The sequence below is a fragment of the Lynx canadensis genome, chromosome F1, assembly GCF_007474595.2.
Source record: "Lynx canadensis isolate LIC74 chromosome F1, mLynCan4.pri.v2, whole genome shotgun sequence".
In the NCBI taxonomy this organism is placed as follows: domain Eukaryota; kingdom Metazoa; phylum Chordata; class Mammalia; order Carnivora; family Felidae; genus Lynx; species Lynx canadensis.
The window spans coordinates 28,958,254-28,971,644 of NC_044319.2; the positions used below are offsets into that span (position 1 = coordinate 28,958,254).

A 13,391-nucleotide genomic window follows, 5' to 3' on the forward strand; every position below is an offset into this window, starting at 1 on the left:
AACTCTAAAAAAAAGAAAAGAAGAAGAATGGCCTCTCTAGGCTTAATAATTCAAAAGAATGGAAACTCAGGGAAGTCCCAGGGTTTAAGTGGCTTTTTTTTTTTTTTATCAATGTTTGTTTATTTTTGAGAGAGAGAGAGACAGAGCATGAGCGGGGGAGGGGGCTGAGAGAGGGAGAGACACAGAATTTGAAGCAGACTCCAGGCCCTGAGCTGTCAGCACAGGGCCCAGTGCGGGGCTTGAACTCAAAAACCATGAGATCTTGACCTGAGCTGAAGTCTGACGCTTCACCAGCTGAGCCACCCAGGCTCTCCAGGGCTTAAGTAGTTTTAATTCCAATTTCGAAAAGGAATGCTTGATCTCACGTGATTTTTTTTTTTTATTTTTGCTTTTGCTCTTAGTCAAGGTATGATTTATGTGGTGCTAAAAGCAAATGGTTAATGAGATTTGTGTTCTAAGCATTGTTATTTATGAAGGGGGCATATATGATCAAGGTGTATCTTACTATGTGTATCATCTAATTGTAAAAACTGGGCTTTGGAGCCCATCTCTGCCACCTGCTTGCTTTGGAACTTTGGCCAGGTTATGTAGTCTGTTTCCTTATCCGTAAGCTGGGATGGTGAGGGTTAGATGATACAGTGCGTGCAATAGTCTAGCATAATTCTGACACATAGCAACCACTCAGATGATCTTAGAGTTGAAATGGTCAGTGATGACTGATATAATACTGAAGGAAGACTTCTCCTCAATGTTTTTATATCTAGTATTTAGGAGAAGCAGTATTTAAAATAATAGTTCTTGGGGCACCTGGGTGGCTCAGTCGGTTAAGTGTCCTACTTTAGCTCAGGTCATGATCTCACGGTTCGTGGGTTCGAGCCCCGCATCAGGCTCTGTGCTGACAGCTCGGAGCCTGGAGCCTGCTTCAGATTCTGTGTCTTCCTCTCTCTCTGCCCCTCCCCTGCTCATGCTCTGTCTCTTTCTCTCTCTCTCAAAAATAAATAAATCTTAAAATTTTTTTTTAAATAATAGGTTTTTGTTTAACACAGTGTTAATACTCCAAAGATTGCATATTGACAAAGTAGATGTTGTGCTCTACCTCTTATCCCTCTGAGGATGGACCTGTTCATCCTTTCACCGAGCTCGTGTAGGCACAAACACATACAAGATGACTGGCTTCGCCTTGGGTCTGCATGCCTTACTCTGCAGCTTTTCCAACAAGCTGGTAGTTACAGAATTTTTGACGGTTGTTGCTCTGAGTTCATAGCTAAAGATTTAGCTGATTTTTAATAACAGCATAATGCCCTAAATCATGTGGCTATGCCAGAGTGCATTCAAACGTAATTCCGTCATAGATATGCAGGTCGTTTTTAGGCCCCCACCCTCTACTACAGATGATGTTTACTGCCCCATCCTTATACGCGATCCTTAAGATCCATTGCTTTTAAAGTGGCATTGCTGAGTTAGAGTGTGCGTTAATTATAGTGCAAAGGGATTTGGGGTGATAAAAGCTGTAAAAGCGTTGTTGGTTCCTGGCTTCTCACCGTCTAGTTGAAGGATAGATATGCATTTTCTTTTCCCAGCGATATTTTTGCTTATGTACCAAGGTTTCGGCAGACAGGGTTTGTTTGCAGGGAGATTTGAAATCCTTAATATTCTGAAACATAGGTGTAAGTCAAGAGAGCAAAGGGAGCCTCTTGAATTACGTTTACCCTGCGTAGCACTCGCCGTATTTATTAGATATGGCTTTGTTAGATATTGTACAAATTTAAGTTTCTCAGCTTTTAAGAACGAAGAGTCCGACCCGGGAACCGAAGCACTTGATGTTTTCGCTCCTGTTCCTTCCTCCGCCCATCCCCTACCGGGCTGCAGTCATCCCCTGCCCAGGGGGAGAGCCCTCCCCACGGGCAGCAGTGTCTCCAGAGGCCCCGGCTTGCTCAGCGCTGATGCAGGCCACTGAGCACATCTTCAGGTCTGAGGTCACTAACGGTAGCGGGAATGTTAGCATGCTAACAGTGTTTTTATGACAGCCAAGTGACCGTGCTGGCAACAGGTGCTTTTCTCTGTCATGTCACTGGGGCTACTTAGTGTACAGCACGAGTTTTTTCCAAGAACCCACTTGGGTTGTGTGTGGGGGTCTCATAGGCAGGGGACCGAGGGAAGAAAGGACAATTACGATGGGCTTCCTGTGCGTGTCTGTGCACGTGTGCTTGTCTGTTTATCGCGTGGGTGCCAGCCGGTAGCATGGGCATCGCTGTTTAGAAGCTTTGTTTTCTCCCATCAGTGATTGACAGTTGCTTACACCAGTGGGGAGCATGCAACTCGGTAGCAGCTGATACTGGCTCCTACCTGTTGCCATTCTTTCCCCCCTCTGATTCAGCTACTTGGCTCCGGGGAAGTGATTGCATCGTTAACGCTTCAGAACCCGCTGGGTTGTATTCCTGACTCACTGACTTGGTCCCGGTCTCTGGAGCCCACTGTGCATCCTGTCCGTGGTTCCCAGTCAGTGAGACCTAGGGGTCTTGTATTCATGCTTCGCCTCCTTATGATAAATAGCCTCAGCTTTTGAAATTCTACAAACGCTGGCTTGTTGGAAAGCGATTCATACACTTGCAAACGTTGGCAGTCTGTGTTTCCTTGGGCTTCCTGCAGTATTCAGTGAAACAGCAACAATAATAAGGACAGTGACTGCAAACATACAAATAGTGCTCACCACGTGCCAGACTCTGTGCCAGCCCTTGATACGTTACCAACGGGTGTAGTCCCGCAGCTGCACCTGGTGGGTATTGTTACCACCCCCATAGTATAAATGCAGAAAGGGAGGCAGCCTCTGAGCTATGGTTATACAGCCTGTAAGTGACTGATGCAGGGAAATCACTCCACATCAGGGTGAGGCTCACTGATGGGGCCAGAGAGACCAAGGAACATGGCGACGTACCCAGGGAAGCTGGGCACTGGCTGCATAGACCCCCTTGAAGAGAGTTGGCAGAGATTGCGTGGCTGCTGCTTCTGTTTGGATAGGAAGTGACACGGGTGAGTCCTCCCATCCGAAAGTTCTGGACATGCAAGGGGAGTTGAGGGAATTCAGGCATGGACAGGAAGGAAACGGGAGAGGGAGGTGTGGAAAACTTTGCTAAGGGAGGTCACTTGTAACAGCCTTTCACAAAGAACCCCTCTCTTGGTCAGCTCTGTCCCCGTTAGGGTGCACATCCCAGAGGAGGGTGAGTGAAGCAGGTTGGAGGTATGTTTACCTTCAGCGAATTTCTTTCGTTTTGATGAGTGAGTCATATGAACAGGCTGGAAAACCTCTCCGGTTGCTCTTGTAACTGTGTTTTTCAAATTGGTTTTTGAAGAGCTTGTATTGATGTGCTGGGAGTATCCCTCTCTGCTGCACACACTGGAACCGTAGAAGGAAAGTTGTCTAGGTAAGAGGCACTGGGTCGGGGGGAGGAGGTATGGGGTGCTGTGGCAGGGATAAGACCCTGATTCTGCTGCCATGCCGTCTGGATAGAACATCCTGGGACTGAAATTGAGTCACCGGCCTCAGGATCCATTTCTGCCATGTCTGGATCGAGTCCACTCGGGCTGAGCAAAGATAGACTGCAGATGGCATATTGAAGCCTTCCTTATAGAATGTGGTTGTTTGCTGTTGTCATTGTTATTTTCATATCACCAGGTCGTTTCCTACCCCCTTTCTGGGTGTTTTAACATGGTTCATTGAGTAAGAACGTGGGGTCAGGTGGTATCCTTAGTAACTGTGTGATCTTGGGCAAGGTCTTAACCTCTCCAGAGTTGGTGCTGTCGTCTGTAAAAATGGGGGCATTAGGAATCACCGTCTCATAAGACCATTGGAGATAATGCTCAGGAAAATGCCTCTGTCATCGTATCTGCTTTAAAAATGGAGGTGCTCGCTATTGCCTTCTTGGTGTTCCAACACTCACAGGACTCTCCCATTCTTCTTCCCGGCTGTGATTAGCTGTGACATTCCAGGACGCACATCACTGTGGGTGTAGACACTGACACCAGAAAGAACTGGATTTGGAGAGTTGCAGATTCTACTGTCTCTCAAAGAAGGGTGGAGTCTCGTAGGACAAAGCATTCCTGGCGTGAATAGACAGAGAAAGCTCATCAGAGAAGTAAGCCAGAGTCAGGTGCTCTGATACAGTCGATTAAGCAGGTTGGGCAGGAGGAATCCCTTCCCCTCTGCCCATTGGTTGTTCTTTGTACTTTTATCCAGCCTGTCAACTTTCCCTGCAAAAAGAATTTTTATTGCCATCTTTTAACAATGAAATGAGAAATGCTCACTCTCAATTTGATCTAGTTAAATGTAAGTTTTCTTTTGGAGGGGCAGGAGGGGTTACATGGAGGAAGAATTCTGACCCCCTTTCTCTGTAACATAGCTCCACAGAGTGGAGGATTTTTGCCAGGTTGCTTTACGAAGTGCCATTTAAGAAAGACTTCTTTATTGAAAAAAAAAAAAAAGAAAGAAAGAAAGAAAAAACAACTTTTTAATGTGGGAAATTTCAAGCGCATACAAAACCATAAGGAAAGGTATGAGCCTTGTCTGCCACCAACCGCAGCTGGCAACTATGTGGCCGATATTGCTTTATCCGGATCCCCACAGTGTCCCCTTCCCATTATTATTTTTTTAAGTTTATTTATTTATTTTGAGAGAGACAGTGCAAGCGGGGGGCGGGTTCAGAAAGGGAGAAGGGGACCGAGGATCCAAAGTGGGCTCTGTGCTGACAGCAGCGAGCCCGATGCGGGGCTTGAACTCACGAACCATGAGGTTATGATCTGAGCCGAAGTCAGATGCTTAACCCACTGAGCCGCTCAGATGCCCCCCCACACCCACCCCAGTCCTGTTATTTTTGAGTAAATTCCAGACAACATACTATTTTATCTATAAAATATTCAAGATGTGCTTTGAATGCCTTAAGAGTCTCAGTGAAGTCAATAATGAAAGCTTTCATGTCTTGAGATCCTTCCTGTGGGAAGATCATGTCTCTCTAGAGACCTCAGGGCGGTGATCCTCAAAGTGGGGGATGGGGTAATGATTTTTTTTCAGCAGTTACCTGTGGGGGGCTTTTTCAAACTGCTGGTCCTCACAGATCGTTGCCCTTCCCCCCCCAACAGTCGAAAATGCAGCCTTTGATTCTTCACCAGACTGCTTTGCTCTGAGTATTAGAGCAGGAATAAACAACAGAGAACCACTGCTTGGGGTGGGGGAGTTGGGATTCCAGGTAATAGAAGCTTTACCACTCAAGAACCACTTTTTTTTTTGGTTATTTTTAACCACTATGGATGGGAGTTTACAAGTTACACTGTGTTTACAAGTATATTTCTTTACTGCCATCTTAAGCAAAATATGCCGGGTGTTATTCTGTCATCCGTATTTACCACAGGGTACTTTCGATACTATCTTCTGTGCTGTGGAATGCTTAATTTTATAGTCTGCCTCCCTCATTGCCTCTCTGCTCCCTGCCAGCATACTTTTCTTTATCTCCTTTCAGTCTGCTAAGGGCTAAGAAGCAAGGTATGTAAGGTATATAAAGTCAGAGTAAATGCACTGTGAGGGTGGTTTGTGTTTGTTTGTTTCCTGAGCAGAGCATTAATAAGGACTTCGTGATATTTGATTGCTCAGAGGATGTTTGCCTCCATTTCCTGGTTTTCGGAGACATTCTGCACACATGTAGTTGCTATGTAGCCATTTTTCGTGGAGGTGAGGTACCACTGTGATGGGGTCCTGTAGCAGGAATCTTTGTTCTGACTTGCAGTGCAGCTCCAGATTTCGACAAATTTCTCTCCATCCCACCACTGAATGTTTGAAGTTGAGTTAGAGGGAGGAAAAGGAAGAAATTCAAAAACGTGGACATTCTGCATTTGTTTTTGTAGTTATTTAGCAACTAAAAGTTAGGGGCTTGTGTTGTAAACCTCGCACAACATTTTGCTTGGCTTCGAATAATGCAATGTATGGATGTAATCTGGGTATTCTATAGCACTAACATTTATAGAAGAAACTAACTCTAATTTTCTTTTTTTTTTTTATATATATATGAAATTTATTGACAAATTGGTTTCCATACAACACCCAGTGCTCATCCCAAAAGGTGCCCTCCTCAATACCCATCACCCACCCTCCCCTCCCTCCCACCCCCCATCAACCCTCAGTTTGTTCTCAGTTTTTAACAGTCTCTTATGCTTTGGCTCTCTCCCACTCTAACCTCTTTTTTTTTTTTTTTTTTCCTTAAACTAACTCTAATTTTCACCAAAACGAACTACCTTCCTCTCTGCCGGTCTTTAAGGGGGAATCGGAGAAAGCATTTCCCATTTTCCCATACTCTTTTTTCCCCATGCCCTTCTACCCCTTTTTAAAACTCTCCTCAGAAAAATGACATAGTACTTTTTAAAACTGAGCTGTGCCTCATGCGTGTTTATACACAGGATGGACTCATTGCATCATTTTTTCCTTTCTCACACCCAGACCAGGGTTACATAGTTCTGTGAGGTGTGCTTGGGAGTTGTAGTAATATGGAATGCTGGAAAAATGCCAGAGACTGTTAGTAAATATAGAATGCAGTGGAACAGCAGTTAGCTTATGTTCAGATTTCAGAAGTAAGCGTACATAATATAGCATGGGAAATAAAAAGATGACCGCCTTTAAGATTTGGATTTTAATTCCTGTCTTTTCCCTAAAGAAATTTAGTACAGGTAATTTAGTAAAGGGGATTAAGCTGCCTTTGGTTGATATTATGAAAGGTCTCTCCACTTCTTACTCATCATATTTAAAATTTATTAGATCAGCCGACTGACTTTTCTATGAGAAAGCTGGCTTTGCTCTGTGTTTTCCATTTGGCAGGTGTTTTGTTGCTATGTTTAGGGGGAAAAAAGAAAGTACAAGGTGCTGGAAATCCACAGCTGATTGTTAGAAGATGGAAACTTACATATTAGATCTTCTGAAGGAAGCTGATCGGTCAGGAATGAGTTTTAGAAGTGACTTTGAAGCTTCTCTGTATGTCCTGTCCTCTTCTGCTGTAACTTATTCTATGAAAGGCCCTTAAAGTGTGTTTACAGAGCAAATATCCCTACAGATTGCTTTGGGCAATCGTGGGCACACTGGGATTCTTTATCACATCAGTAATTCCCTTGTTGTTTTGGCAAAGAACTTCCACGGGATGTAGCATCTCTCTGGTCTTTGAGACCATGCCCAGTCTAAGACACATCAAGGGCTGGAAAAGACAGGCTTGGGTGGGAATGTTCTTATAGAAGCGTGGGTTCAATTTTTTACCCCCAAAGAGCACCAGTGAGCTGAATAACTTCTCATCCCTCTTCTCTGCACTTTTTAGCCTTTCTCACACCCTCGCAAGTCAGATCTATCTAAGGCTCCAAATTCCTTAGGTGCCACTGAGGTCACCTGGAGGCCCCTGCCCTGCCTTGGCCTCAAAAACTCAGCCCTTTCAGAATTCATTCTTTCTTTCATCATAGTGACAAATATTTATTTAGCGCCCTGCCACATCCAAAGGCGACTACAAATCTAAACCTGACATAGCTCTCTCCCTTCAAAATTCTTGTGGTGGGGACGCCTGGGTGGCTCAGTCGGTTAAACGTCCTGCTTCGGCTCAGGTCATGATCTCACGGTTCGTGGGTTCGAGCCCCGCATCAGACCCTGTGCTGACAGCTCAGAGCCTGGAGCTGCTTCAGATTTTGTGTCTCCCTCTCTCTTTGCCCCTCCCTGACTCGTGCTGTCTCTCTCTCTCAACAATTAATAGATGTTAAAAAAAAAAAAAAAAAGTGGGGCGCCTGGGTGGCTCAGTCGGTTAAGCGCCCGACTTCAGCTCAGGTCACGATCTCGCGGTCCGCGAGTTCGAGCCCCGCGTCGGGCTCTGGGCTGATGGCTCAGAGCCTGGAGCTTGCTTCTGATTCTGTGTCTCCCTTTCTCTCTGCCCCTCCCCCGTTCATGCTGTGTCTCTCTCTGTCTCAAAAATAAATAAACGTTAAAAAAAAATTTAAAAAAAAAAAAAAGAAAAAAAGATTCTTGTTGGGGAGCTAAGACACACACGGGAGTTTCTCTGGGGTGAGGGAGACTGTGCTATGCCATCAGCTGTAGAGATACGGCCATTTGGATTCTAAGACCCACAGCAATTGGGAATCAATTTCCACTGAAAAAAAAGAACAGCTGCCTCACACCAGACACTGTAAGCATGTTATTGACTAAGATAAGGAAAAGGCTGCAACCTTCTTACCCACTTAGGATGGGCTCTGCCTGGGAGCGTTTCTTCTAATGATTGGCTCCTTTCTGCTCTAGGTGACGGTACACTGGAGGATGACAAGGTGGAGTGCTGGGACAATGCACGGTTCTAGCCTTGGACTTGTCATCGCTTTGCATTCAACTCTGTGTTCTCTGCTTTGCCTGTTTTTTTGTTTTTAAGACTTTAGGTGGTCACGTACTCTGGTCCTTTCCACGGCTGCTTTGCTATCCTTTGAGCAAACTGGGCTTACTGTATGAGGGGGAAGAGGAAGGGGACCTTTATAGCCACTGAGTGCTCCACAGAAGCATTTTCTCATTTACTTCTCGCAGATGGGCAGGGTGGGTATTATCTTCACAGATGAGTAAACTGAGGCAGGGAAAGGTTAAGTTGCTGGGTGTGCACTTAGGCCAGTTCCTGCAGGAAGATGTGCGCATGTTCCCTTCCCTGAGCTAACTTTGGTTCTTAGAGAGGACCTTCTGTGCCCCTGACTTCACTCCTTCTGTCACATGGGTGTCCTTCCTTTCGGGGGAGCCTTTAACATTTACTTCCAATCCCTTCACACAAAGACCCACCGAGCTGGAGAGGTCAGAGTTGTTGGTACTTTCCTTGTCCTTTTTTTTTTTTTTTTTTCCCCACATTTGCTGCTGCTTCTTTTTTTTTTTTTTTATTTTTTTAAAAAATTTTTTTTTTCAACGTTTATTTATTTTTGGGACAGAGAGAGACAGAGCATGAACGGGGGAGGGGCAGAGAGAGAGGGAGACACAGAATCGGAAACAGGCTCCAGGCTCCAGGCTCCGAGCCATCAGCCCAGAGCCCGACGCGGGGCTCGAACTCAAGGACCGCGAGATCGTGACCTGGCTGAAGTCGGACGCTTAACCGACTGCGCCACCCAGGCGCCCCTGCTTCTTTTTTTTTTTAATGTTTATTTGAGAGAGAGACAGTAAGTAGGAGAGGGACAGAGAGAGGGAGAGAGAGAGAGAATCCCAAGCAGGCTCTGCACTGTCAGCGTAGAGCCTGATGTGGGGCTCAGTCCCATGAACCATGAGATCCTGACCTGAGCTGAAATCAAGAGTCCGACGCCCAACCGACTGAGCCACCCAGGCCACCCTTCGCATTTGCTTCTTGCTCCCGGTGACTCTCGTCACTGAAGGGCTGGGGTCTAACTCTTTTATCCGATGCTACTTTTCTCACTAAGCTACATCTGTGAAAAAGAGGATCAGCAGATGATGTTTGGAAATTAGAATAAGATGCTGTTTGTCTTGAAAAAAAAAAAAAATCATGAGTCAGCACTATCGGCTTTACTATCTGTACTAACCAAGAAAAGAGTCTGTTTCCTTAAACTTCCATGAATGGAAGCAACATTTGCAGCTTGCCCTTATTTACTTGATATGTTCTTGAAGAGGGGACAAATAAAACTCATCCTTTCAGTGACTTCTTTTTTTTTTTTTTTTTTTTTTTTAATTTTTTTTTTCCAACGTTTATTTATTTTGGGGACAGAGAGAGACAGAGCATGAACGGGGGAGGGGCAGAGAGAGAGGGAGACACAGAATCGGAAACAGGCTCCAGGCTCTGAGCCATCAGCCCAGAGCCTGACGCGGGGCTCGAACTCCCGGACCGCGAGATCGTGACCTGGCTGAAGTCGGACGCTTAACCGACTGCGCCACCCAGGCGCCCCGACTTCAGTTTTTAAAAGAGTTTTCCATTAAACAAAACCAAATCTTCTGGCAAATAGAATTGACGACCCCCTAGTTTGAGCTCTTTTGGAAATCCAGTATCATCAGGAAAATCTACAGTTGCATAAGCGTGTGACCTTTTTATGAGAATTTGGCATTTTGTTCTAGGTTTTACAATGTTCGTGTGATGAAGTGAATATGATGTGGCCCCTGAGAGCCACACAGGGAAAGTCGTTGGAGTCCCAGAGAGGACTTGTTTGTGATAGACTTCACATCCAGTTTCCCGTCTGGTGACATATCTTTTTTTTTTTTTTTTTTTTTTAATTTTTTTTTTTTCAACGTTTATTTATTTTTGGGACAGAGAGAGACAGAGCATGAACGGGGGAGGGGCAAAGAGAGAGGGAGACACAGAATCGGAAGCAGGCTCCAGGCTCTGGGCCATCATCAGCCCAGAGCCCGACGCGGGGCTCGAACTCACGGACCGCGAGATCGTGACCTGGCTGAAGTCGGACGCTTAACCGACTGCGCCACCCAGGCGCCCCTCTTTTTTTTTTTTTTTTAATGTTTATTTATTTTTGAGAGAGAGACATGGTGTGAGTGGGGGAGGGGCAGAGAGAGGGGGAGACACAGAATCCGAAGCAGGCTCCAGGCTCTGAGCTGTCAGCACAGAGCCCGACGCGGGGCTCGAACTCACAAACCAAGAGATCATTAAGCTGAAGTCTGACGCTTAGTCCACTGAGCCACCCAGGTGCTCCTGTCTGGTGGCATATCTTAATCCTCCCTCTCTCTGTCTATCAAGGACAAAGCAGAGGAAGGAGGCTTAAAACCCAGACGGTGCTGGGTCACGTGTATTGTAGAACTGTGTGCCTTTGTAAATAGTTAGGAGATGGACTCATGATACAAGTGCTATGGATTCTTTGAGAGCTGAAACATGGCGGTTGGGGGGCCTGGGTGGCTCAGTGAAGGGTCAGACTCTTGATTTCCACTCATGTCATGATCTCACGGTTCAAGGGATAGAGCCCAGAGTGGAGCCTGCTTGGACTCACTCTCTCTCTCTCTCTCTTTGCCTCTCCCCTGCACATGTGCATGTGTGTTCTCTCTCAAAATAAATAAACATTTTAAAAAACACGGCAGATAATTCATAGACTATCAAAATGTTAACACTGAAAGGGACTAAGAGATCATCTCCTCTAACCCTATTCTTACAGATTAGTGTCACACAGATGGTTTAGCTGGAATCATTTAGGTGTGACCCATCCTAGAAGCAAGGGGTGTCTTAAATGAGCGCCTGGCAATTCTTTCCAGAAGCACAACCCTCCAACCGCACGAGTTCTGGGCATAAATGCCATGAACTTTTAATTTAGGTGAAAGATGTAGGTGTTAAAGACGGAGAAAACATGTCTCTAGTTCTGGAAGAGTTTAGAGTCAGCCTTGCTAATACTATTAGCACAAGTTTGATTGCTATGTTACAATAGGCAGAAATGATGTGGGAGTTCAGACAAAGAAAGGGAGGGATTAGAGAAGTCCATAGAAAGAGCCAGCTGCATTTTCAACCGAGCTGTAAGGACTATGTTTAGTACCGGTATTGAGGGTTGCCTTTTGTTTTGTTTTTTTTGTTGTTGTTCCTTTGATTATGAACATTTTTAGGTATACAGAAAAGCTGAAAGAACAGTGCAGTGAATATCTGTACGCCCACCATCCAGATTTAACAACTATTAATGTTTTGTCATGTTTGTTCGACTCTGAATCTGTATATGTATGCATTGGGTTTTTAGCCATTTGTAAGTAAATTATAGATAATATGACATTTTTACCCCTAGATATACCCACTGCCATCTCCTAAAGCATTCTGTTTACACAAGCACAATTCTACTATCAATAACAGAAGAGGGGCGCCTGGGCGGCTCCATCGATTGAGCATCCGACTCTTGATTTCGTCTCAGGTCATGATCTCAAGGTGGTGGGATCAAGCCCTGTGTTGGGCTCTGCACTGAGAGCATAGGGCCTGCTTGAGGTTCTCTCTCTCTCTCTCTCTCTCTCTCTCTCTCTGCTCTTCTCCACTGCTTGTGCACTCCCTGTCTCAAAAAAAAAAAAAAAAAAAAAAAAAAAACCAACAAAAAAAACCCAAGAAATTTATTAGTAATCCATTGATATCATCTCATTTCTGTTCCCTATTTCAAATTTCCCTAATTGCCTCACGTCTTTTATAGGTATCTTTTTAACCCTGGATTTGATTGAAGTTCACATATTGCATTTTGTTTTTATAAGTCCTGCATCTCTTTTACTCTAGAGCACCACACCCCTCTCTAGCACCCCCCCCCCCACCATTCAATATTTTATGTCATGACATTGACTTTTCAGACCAATTTTCTTACAACTTTTTTGTGGCTACCTTACCTAGCAAGTTTCTTGCAAATTGAAGACTTAAATAGCTTAAAAAATCTTAAAAAATCAGTATTTTCTAGGAGATACACTGCCCGATTGGCAGATGTTGCTTCTGACATACCATTTTTAATAGCTAATCCATTTTAAGCTAATCTTTATTTGCAAAAGTAATCTAAGGTGATTGTAAAACGTTACAACACTTTAGAAATGTGTAAAATACAGAGTGAGAGTTCTGTGTAATGTCACCTCTCTGTGGACCTAATGGTTAATTGTTTTAGGGAATTTACGTTCTTTCCCAGTACTTCATGTGTTTTTGTTTATTATACAAACTGCATTATCTGTGCATTTGGTGTGCAGTGTACTTTTTATTTCTCTAACTGTGTGTTCTGGACGGCGTCCTATGGAATATATAGCAGGGATTGTTTTTAATAGTGGCTGGGATAAAGGTGTACCTGGCCGGCCACATTCTTTCATAGGTGTTTAAGGTGAGGCACACCCAGATGTAAAGCGCCTAGCCCAGGATTAGAAGTGTGGCTTATGCCCACGGAGCAAATATTTCTTCTGTTTGAGGCTCCCTGGTTAATATACGAGTTGAATCTTGGCGTCTTCTGCCTTGTTCTTCAACAAGGTGAGGGAATGTGTAGTAGTCAACTCTTCAGGGTTCTGTATTTGAATCCTGACTTCTTTTTTTGCTTTCTGGGGTGGGTCCCTGTGTAGTCTTTCCTGCAGATATCAGGAGATCATCAGGTTGGTCTACCTTAGAGGTAAACATGACAGTCTGCCAACACAAAGTGATTTAGAAATGTTAATAGGTTTTACCAAGCCACAGTCTCTAGCATGTGTATTTTAAGCCATCATAAAACATACCTGTCATGCTAAGGAATGTGCCAGAGGGCAGGCATCAAAGACCGGCCGAGGGAGTCTGGGGAGTATGTTTTGCTCTGTTGTAGGGTTGTGCCCTGACAACCTCTGTGAGGCCTGGGGTACTGACAGGGAGTGGTTTCTAAATATTAAAGCCATTTTATTTATTAATTCAGGAATGCCTGTAAATAGTTACTCATATTTGCCCCTCTAAGTGTCGGGGGCT

General features: G+C 44.7%; 1 protein-coding gene across 4 annotated transcripts in view; it reads left to right on the plus strand.

Moving 5' to 3' along the window:
* The window catches only part of PTPN14 (protein tyrosine phosphatase non-receptor type 14), a 179,934-nt gene that overhangs the window by 57,337 nt on the left and 109,206 nt on the right, over positions 1–13,391 (plus strand). The window contains exon 1 of one of the 4 annotated variants that reach the window (XM_030302032.1): positions 3,281–3,422. The exons of the other annotated variants lie outside the window; for them this stretch is intronic. The gene's annotated coding sequence lies outside the window, so the exon portion shown is untranslated. Of the gene's footprint in view, positions 1–3,280; positions 3,423–13,391 lie in introns of those variants that run through there. 4 annotated transcript variants of the gene reach the window in all.